This window comes from Cyrtonyx montezumae, unplaced genomic scaffold (assembly GCF_038088225.1).
Source record: "Cyrtonyx montezumae isolate F1298 unplaced genomic scaffold, pur_monq_1.0 scaffold_0, whole genome shotgun sequence".
Lineage (NCBI taxonomy): Eukaryota > Metazoa > Chordata > Aves > Galliformes > Odontophoridae > Cyrtonyx > Cyrtonyx montezumae.
This window is the reverse complement of record NW_027071824.1, coordinates 39,393,093-39,402,727: the sequence shown is the minus strand read 5'-3', so window position 1 is coordinate 39,402,727 and position 9,635 is coordinate 39,393,093.

Below are 9,635 nucleotides of genomic sequence, written 5' to 3'. Positions count from 1 at the left end.
CTCTGTGAAGAGACAGCCCTAGCTGTTCAGGTTTAATTTTGGAAGTGGGTGGTGTGGCTGACTTAAACAGCGTTCAAGTTGAATAACCATGTGTCGTGTTAAACGTGGAAAGTGCTGTGTATACCTGCATGAAGATCTGGTTTTGAGTGGAAACGTAAATAAGCCATAATTGAGAAATTGAAAGAGAATGAAGTATTTCCACGTTGATATTTTGCCACAGGTATCTTAGATAATGGTTAACTGAGTGGTAAAACAAAATGAGAGCTAAGATGAAGGGGAGACTGTTCCTAGATAATTACTGCAGTCTTTGCCATGTTTAGAGAGGCATATGGTATTGAACATTAAATCGCAGAACCTCAGGTTTGATCTGAAGTGGTAATTACTGTGTTGCTAAAAGAAACCGAATATCACTGGAGAACATGAAGAAATAAAAAGACTGAAAAAGACCCAAACTTTTCAAGCTGTTACATGACATAGAATGTAGTTTAATAGAGGAGACACAGGCAAGTTGGATCAGAAGCATGCCTAGGCTCATACTCCTGCTGGAGGCATCCCTAATTGTATCTGAGATGGGGAAGGAGCTATTCAGGCTGCATATGTGTGTAGGTGTATGTGCCTAAAAATATATGTGCAGGTTTCACACAGCTATATTCACATCTGTTTTCTATTCTGACACAATTCTCTCTTAACAACTTCTGTTCATTCTGGTGCCACTAAAACCTGGCCATATAAAACAAAACCTGATTTCCTGTTACAGCTGCAGCTGCTGTGTTGTCATTGAGTTGATACATTAGTATTTTTTTGGCATTAAATGCATGTCTTAGTCACTGGGTTTGCTGAATACTCTCTTTTCATTCAGAGATGTCCAACTAACATCAATGGGTTATGCAGAAAAATTACATCCAATGGCACAGCTCATTGACCCAGCAACAGCCTGATGCAGTGCTCATGTGAGCAAATCTTGCAGGACTAAGCCAGCTGTTGTGGCATTCTGGAGCAGCCGTCAAGCTATGCTTCAAGAAGAAATTGTTCCTTCCTCCCATGAGCAAAAAGGTTTCCTTTTTCTAGTGGACCTGCCTGGAGAGCTATATATTCAGGAGTTTACATCTGGCTCCATTATGTAATGTAACCCTGAAGCTACTCCCTTTTGTTAAATGTACACTGCACTTGTTTTCTTGTGAGAAAAACACGTGTACAGATCACATCTATCATACTGCTTCAGTGTCCTGTTTTCCTGGTTACATACTCATTTAACAAGCATTTGAAAAATAAGTAAATAAATGAAAAGCTCCAGCAGGATCTTTTCAAAATAAAAATCTCCCTGGTTATCTGGATAGAGAATAACAAATCAGTGCTGCTCTTTGTGTAATGCCTGCATGACTCTTAATAACAAGAGTCATGACTGTGGAATGAAGTCTTTGGAGAAGGTAATCCGGATATAAAAGCAAGAAGATGTAAATAATAATATAGAGTTGCCAAATGCACCCATCTTTTGTTATGTTATGTTATGTTTTTTATTTTTTATTTTTTATTTTATTTTATTTATTTTTATTTTATTTTATTTTTCAATCCCTAAGGTTTTGAATGAATTTGGCTCCAGACTAAGTAATAGCTTCTTTTGAATGTGCTTAATATTAGGCTCAGTTTAATTACCTGAGCCCTGTAAGAAACATCACTGGTAGCAGATTACTTGTGTGATGTTCACAAACCTGAATCCTGGTGTGACAATCCAATTCTTTTGTATTATGTTTAGGAAACATAATTCTATTAGCACAAGGCACAAATACTAGCTGAGGCATTTGGTGGCTCTGAGCTGAGCTATAAAACCTGCAGGCAGACAGCACCTCTGAGACATGGGACAATAGGAAGATCAAGGAGCTGAATCAGAATCAAAGATCAGCATTTTAATAACAAGAGAATATTTTTTTTCTTTTGAGCTTTGTTTAAATGATTGCTATGGTTACAAGCCTTGTAACCAGGATACTCTAGTTACACGAATAGTAATTGAGTTTAGCTTGCCTTTAATCTCAGTTTTCTGCCAGAGAATATATTGAACTGTGTGGGAGCCTCCTCAGCATCAGGCAGCCTTTCCCCTCGGTGCAGCCAGCACAGCGTTGGCTGGCAGCAGAACAGGAGCAGGCTGAATACCTTGGTGTACCTTCATGAAGGACATGAGAAGTTAATGGCCAGTAGCAACATACTGCCTCAGCTGTCATTTGCTGCCCAAGTCAGTGTGGCAGCCAGATTTTTTGGGAGTGCCTAATGTTTAAGGAAGCAATCCTCACTTAAACATGAGTAGTGTTTGTACCTTGTCGAATTCAGCTTCCCCTTGGTAGCGTGTGCAGCTCTGGGTGCATCTGGAAGGGTCTCTGTTCTGCTGCACCTCTTCCCTCCCACCTGGGATGGCTGATGCCCTGCTCTGCAGGGTTGCAGTGATAGTCATGGGCAGGGCAGAAGGACCTGCACTGGTCTGGGGTATGTGCTAGCAGCTCCTGGGTACAGTGCATAGGCATGGAAGCTCGCCCTTGTGAGCACCAGCATGGGTGTGACTGAGCTGGATTATTTTGCCTCTGTGTTCTCTCTCCCTCGCCAGTTACTTCCTTCTGAGGACTATTTATCTTAAAGTTTATGTGGAAAATGAAGGAAAAAAAGAACTCACCAGCCCATGCTGCCACATGCCTGTTGCCCAAGGGTACACAAAACATTCCCTGCACCACAAAGCTTTCACATGAGGTTTCTTGCTTTCTTAGTCATGCACTGGACAGATGTTGTTTTTGCAAGTTGCTCATTTTTGGCTTAAGAAAATGAAAAAGGTGTAGCTTGCAGCAGGAAGACAAACCAGGATTTTTGCACAGGAGCTGCCCTCCATCTTTTCAAGTCTGTGGAAATGGTGGTGTGACTGCTAATGCTGGAGGAGTGTTTCTAGCATTGCTGGACATTCCAACTGCTGGGCATCAATAATTCACAGTATAGGTATTACTGAGAATGAGCGCTGTATAAATCAGTCACGTGTTTGGGAGATTTCTTATTAACAGTAAATTCTTAATAAGAATTATAATATTGTTATTAATAAGGAGCTGTACTCATAAATTCCTCTTCTGGGAAGAAGATAATCAGAAGTCTTGTTCATAAAGCCAGGTGAAGGCATTTGGCTGAAGGCGTGCAGAATGAAAGAGGTGATGGGAGAGTTAACATTTCAGTTGCCCTCCTGGGCAGTGTACAACAGAGAACAGGGAGAGGAATAAGTGTCCTAACACAACAGATTGGAATTAAAAATGGAATTAGGATTTTGGGGAAGATTGGGAGATGTTCAAACAAAGTGTCTGATGTCTTGTTTAGTTTACACACAATATAAAATTTGGTTTGGAAGAAACTCTTTTCAAGTACAAAGAGCTTACTTTGATCTCTCCTTCCTGTCATTACCATCATTAGAGCCAGTATAGGTTAATACCACAGTACTTGATACAGCCCATTGCAAGAGTGCTTCAAGAAGGGAGGAGAGCCTCCGGGTTTCACTCCTGTATTGCACAGGAAGGTGACTGCTTTCCATCTCTCTCCTCTCTGTGTTGTCAAAGCCTTGCTGGAAGTTTGTTATTTGTGTGGATTTTGGCACGCTCAGAGCCTGATTTCTTCCAAAGAAAATGTACTGACAAGTGAGTAGTGCTGGCCCCACTCTGCTCCCAGGTTGATGGCATGACTGCTGTGCTGTTCCCCTCACGGCCGCCAAGTCTGCAAACACACCTACTCCTGGAGCAGCTAGACTCCTGTTGGATCCTCTTTCTCTCCTGTACTCAGCTGCTTATAAGTGGAAACATTGCTTTGGGAGTCAGGCCAGAGAAAGTACGCCAAACCCTTTAGTGGGTGTGTTAATCTCCAGAAGAAATACTGCACAACTACAAACTCATTTTCTTCACATTTATCTCATGCATGCAAGAATTCACACTTGCTTAGCTGCATCACTTTGTGTGAACAAGACCCAGACACCTGTGTTGCATTTTTGAAAACCTGTGGTGTGGCAGCAAGGACCTCAAAGGACGCCTGATTTCCCTCCATAGCACTGTGACACCCTCTGACTGACATGATACACACTGCACTGGCATAGGGGAAGGTGCTTTGGACAGGTTTTGACTCCCAAAGTCAGTAGTGCAAGGGCACAAAGTGTATGAACGTATCCAGTGTCTTACCCTTGCTTCTGGCCTTTGGAATGAAGTTGCAGACATCTCACCAAATCTTCAAGCTAAGTATCAGTTAATCATTTGCTATTCTTCAGCTGTGGCTGATGCTTTTTAGCTAAGTTATTTCAGTAGAAGTTTTCAAAACAAAAATGTGTATCCAATGAACTTCAGAATGGCCATTACATGTTTACTGTTCAAACTTTGCTGGTTGTGATAGCTCTGGCAAATGCCCAGTAGGGAGCACTTCCAAAAATGGGTTCTCTGTGCTAGGCAGGTGTGACAAAGCAGTCTACAAGACTGACTAACATTTCTTAACCTTTAAGGATTATAAAAAAACTTGCTTAGTTTTCACTCGACGAGGGCACCATACACGGGTGTGCTCTATCCAAGTTCTGGCTGATGCTACAGGTTTTTTAGTATTAATCCTTCTAATGTTTTGTGGGTCTTTTATACACCTGTGTCAATAGTGTTAACAATTACTGCTCTGCTCAGAACTTGGAAAGATTTGCTGAAGACTCAGGAGAACTTCATTGAGTGCTTTCTTCAAAAGAGAACTGACACCTTATGATGTCAGCATTATAGCAGTGCTTACTGTTTGTGAGGACTGCCAGCTCTTGGAAAGTCCTCAGGCTTTAATCTAGAAAAGTCAGAATCAGGAAAAGTTTTGTTCTCTCTTGTTCATACCAAAGTAGTGAACACTTCTTTTTTTTTTTTTCTTTTTTTTTTTTTGCCTGCAAATTCTGCTTTGCTAATTAAGGAGTATAATTTGTTCCTCCTCCCAGATCACGTAACACATAAATAAGCAAAAATGACCACTGGAATGGGAAGATCCCAGAAAGCAATATGAGCGTGTGATGGGCCCACAGGCTCGTTGTATGCATCTCCAAAAAGGGAACTTCCCAAAACACCTTTCTTCATTTAAACAGCCACATCTTCAACTGCAGTGGTAACCATGAATGCAAGCAGAACACAGGTTTGCATGTTTTGTCTTTTTTCCCTTCATGTGGCAGCATGGCAATGCTGAACACATAGTGTGAGCTAAGAGCCCTAAGCCTTCACAGCCAGGCCCACTCCAGTGTGTTCTGGGCACTAGCAGGATCTGCTGGGTGGTTAATTTTAGTTTTGCAAAACAGAAGATGCTGTCCAAGAAGGTGGTGGAGTCACTGACTCAGCAGGTTTTCAAGACAAGGATAGATAGTAGTAGGGTAATTAGTAAGCACGGTGGGGATAGATTGATGGTTAGACCACATGATCCTTGTGGTCTTCTAACCTTAATAATTCTATGATTCTAAGTAGGAATGTGAACTTGTGGAAGGCAGAATTCAAGTGGTGCTGTCGCATGTCCTCCTGGAGCTGCAGGGGGTGAGGATTTTGCAAGCACAGCTGTTCCCCATCCTTCCCAAGCAAAGCCAGGTGAAAATGATCTGCTTTGCTTAAGCATTTTCCTAAATTATGCAATTTTACCAGGTTGAATTAAGAAGTGATCTCCAGAAATGTTTGAGAGGCAGAATCAGTGAGGAGTTAAGTTTTAGTGAGATTCTGAAAGATAGGGTGTGATTGGGGTAAAGGTGGCTGCTTCTGTTACATAACAGCTGCTGGAGCAGGGAAGGGGGAAAATTTACTTTTGTAGTTAAGACTGGTCATGGGCTTTCTTGTTATGAAATAAGGATGTCCCATGTCATCTCATTGAAAGAAGACCTGAGAGACTCCTCAGGAAGGCTCAAGGGGGAACGTTTTTATTTCAGCTAATGCTAGTAGGTTATGGAGAGGCCAGGGATACATAGTGATAAGGTGAGAGGCACTAAGGAAGCCTAGACAGAAGAAAAACAAATTTCCCTGCAAAGGTAGTCTGATAGGGAAACAAGAACTGTTCAGTCTCTTCTAGCTGCTGCAGCCCAGGACGTAGTGTACCCCCCAACTCTACAGATCTGTGTGCCTTATAGCTGTGACAGAACGTGCTACGGGAGTTGCATGTAGTATGTTACATTAGTATGTAATTAAGATATTAGCACAGTATATGTTAATTCACTGGTAAAAACATAGCAAAGCTGTGTTCATCAAGAATCTTGACTAGTGTGTGCTTAATACAGATATAAAGATATGTAATGGCAAATAAGCTATAGGTGTGGAGGACCTGGGTGGGTTAACAGAAGCCACTGTTCTGTGCACACACAAAGTAAATGTGGTCCTCCGTAGAAGGAAAGCTCAGTCTCTTCTTTGGGAAGACAGTTGAACATCCTATGCCATTGTGCATCATGCTTGTGAGTTGAGGTTATTTTTGATTTATAATTTAAAGTGATGTGGATGTATTAAGTAGTACTGAAAATGATAGAGAGAAGTAGGTTGACCTAGGCATGTGCAGAGAACTGCTGCTAAGATGTCTCTTATATTGGCAGGTGCCTCTCTTCTTGACTCAACATTCTTCTGCTATCTCTGTTGTCAGGACATTTCTATATGGGCTCTTTGGAATAGCACCAGTCAGGCGTGGTTTGTGTGATGGTCTGGTAGTCCAGCAGTAGTTTGGAAGCAAAAATTTAAAACCAAAATGTTCCGCAGTTGAGGTAATTCGGATCTTTATTTTTGGTGGGATTTTGTGTGTGTGTTTCCATTGCTCTTTCTTTGAAACACATCCTTCCTTTTCATTTCATTCAGCCTCTGAAGCAAGAGAAAGGTGCGTCTTTGTTTTCTATAGTCACCAGACATTGATTAAATAACATTTGTAGTATGATAAAGAAAGAAAGAAACTCAATATATTCAGCTGGGGAAATCTGGCTTTTAGGATCTACTTGAAAGACTAGGTGTACGGAAAAGATCTGTGAAGTTTGAGCAATCTCCATGCTGCTGGCATATTATCTGTTCTGGGGTATGAGAACTAAGGGTGTGTGTGTCAAAGCTTTTATTTCCTTTACCAGCAAAAGTAATGCACAGCTCCAAACTGTGGAACTGATCTTTATCATAGCAATATGTTTATTGTGTCTTCCTTGTCTTTTGTACAGAGTGAGATTGGTATTTGAAATACAGATTTCCCTCTTCAAGTTCAGTTTTCAGTCTCCAAGTAGAGGAGATTTCTGCAAAATGATCACTGGAAATGCTTGCATTAACTCTGAGAACAGCATTATGCTCTGGAGTTAACAGTCAAAGAATGCACATCTGCCTGCACTTGCCTCCTTTGCTTTACAAGCAAATAATTTATGAAGTTCAATTAGCTGTTACTGTGACTAGAATTTAGGTAGAAGTTTCATGAGATACCGTTATTTATTTATTTTAAGGGAAGAATCATTGTAATGATGTGAGTTTAAAAAATATAAAAGTTTTTTTTATATGGAGGATGGTTTTTTGAGTAACCTAGTTATAGCACAGCTGCACACTGGGGAGGACAGGGAGTGCATTGCATTGGCAGGAGTGATGCCTTGAATGGGACAGGAAGCTGTCAGTCATGCTGCTAGCGCTAATTTTTACCTCTGTGGGAAGGGGTGGCAACCCCTGGGTAGAGAGAGCTGCTGTGAAACATGACGAGGAGCACAACTTGACTCTCCCTTTGGGACTTGCTTAAGGTTTTGGTTTTTTTAATGTGTACAATTGCTGTGACTTCGGAGGTGTACAGTTTGCAACGTTGTTTCTCAGAAACTGAGCTACCTGGCAGTTAGTAGGATGAAGCTTTCTGCTGGGCTCAGGGACCATGCTGAATGAGAAAAGAGAAATGCCAGAAAACTGATGAATCTCAACAAGTGCTTATTTTTAACAAAAGCTATTGCACAACATTTTCCTATGGGCTGTGAAGGCAGTCATTGCTGCAACCTTTCATTTGAGGTAACCTTTTTAGTCTAGAACAATGCTAGCTTCACAAACTGGAAGTGATTTGTAGAAAAAATGTGGTTGTTTTTATTCAGTAATCATAGAATCATAGAATGGCCCGGGTTGAAAGAGACCTCAAAGATCACCCAGTTTCAACCCCTCTACCATGGGCAGGGTCGCCAACCACTAGAGCAGGCTGCCCAGAGCCACATCCAGCCTTGCCTTGAATGCCTCTAGAGATGGGGCATCCACAACCTCTCTGGCAACCTGTTCCAGTGCGTCATCTTCATCTGAGCATCTAACATAAATCTCCCCTGTCTTACTTTAAAACCATTTCCACCTGTCCAATCAACCCATGTAAACAGCTGTTCCCCCTCCTGTTTATATGCTCCCTATGTGGAGCTGTAACAGAGTGCTGGAACAGGATTTCCCTTCTCATGGTGACAGTGAGCTGTGACAACTGCAAGCTCTGACTGTCTTGTCAGACATGACCTAAATTTGGTGTGAAATGAAACCTAAAACTCATCATATTTTGTTCTATTTTTAACCAGGCACCTCCAGCAAGCTGCAGTGAACTGAATGGCTTTAGTGTAGTCATCGGGTGGAGAAGTGTGAGAAAGAGCAAAGAGCTGCAGGAAGTGGGCAAAGTGGTTCAAGAATTGTGTCCTTGATCATCTTTGAGAAAAAGATGTTAGCTGGAACATGGCAGTACTTGGTGTGTGGATAAGTTGCAAGGCTGAGGCTGTGGCCATTTGTGGTCAGTAAAAATTGTGTCTTGGCACTCTTCCTAGAAGTAGGTTTATTAAGTGTAATGTGTTGGCCAAATTCTAATTGTGTAAATCCATTCTGCCTCTCTTAGGACCACTGAAATATCAGCTGGGTAAAATGTTTGCTGCACAGGAACAGAGATCTTGCTAATGGCACAGTAATTCAGCCCCTTGGAGTGGATCTTCATTTCGTGTTAATAGGTCTAGCTCAACTGGCTCCTCTGATTTACACCCACAAAGAGTTTGACCTTTATTTTCTGCTGATGGCAGTGCCAGAATTATCGGGGCAAAATACAGAAAATGGGCAATTAGGGAATAAACTAGTCACTGAAAAGGTTTCTTTTTATTACCAGACATGTAGACGTTAAGTTCTGCTCTGAACGTTTATGTCTGGTGAATGACTCTGCTCAACTCCATTTCTGCTGTGCATTGCTGCTGCCTTACAGCAGAGCAGGTGGCCCACCAGTCTGCAGTGAAGTCATTCCTCAACACTTACAGCTTGGAAAGCATTTTAGGATCCTCTGAGATGAAAAGCACCATACGCTATGTGTTTTGCTAATCAATGTATAAAGCAATTCATGCAAGTAAGAGGGCTTCCTGAACGTTATTTAGTTTTCTGTCATAAGAAAGGGAATATTTTACTAATTCAGAACTTATTCTCTTGAATTTAAACTTGTGTTTTATTTTTCAGCCCATGTGATATATTTTTGTTAATCTCTTTCTTGTCTCATAACTCATGGCTGCAAGGTGTGATGTCTTAGTCTAACTATATGATCTTTTTTTTTTTAATGCGTGCTGAGTGTAGCGTGTTTTGCCAAAGCTGCCCTTCTTTCATGCTGGATTGCAAGAGCCTCATCTGCATCTCAAAGTTGAATCCTAGTAACTTTGTCAGAGACAG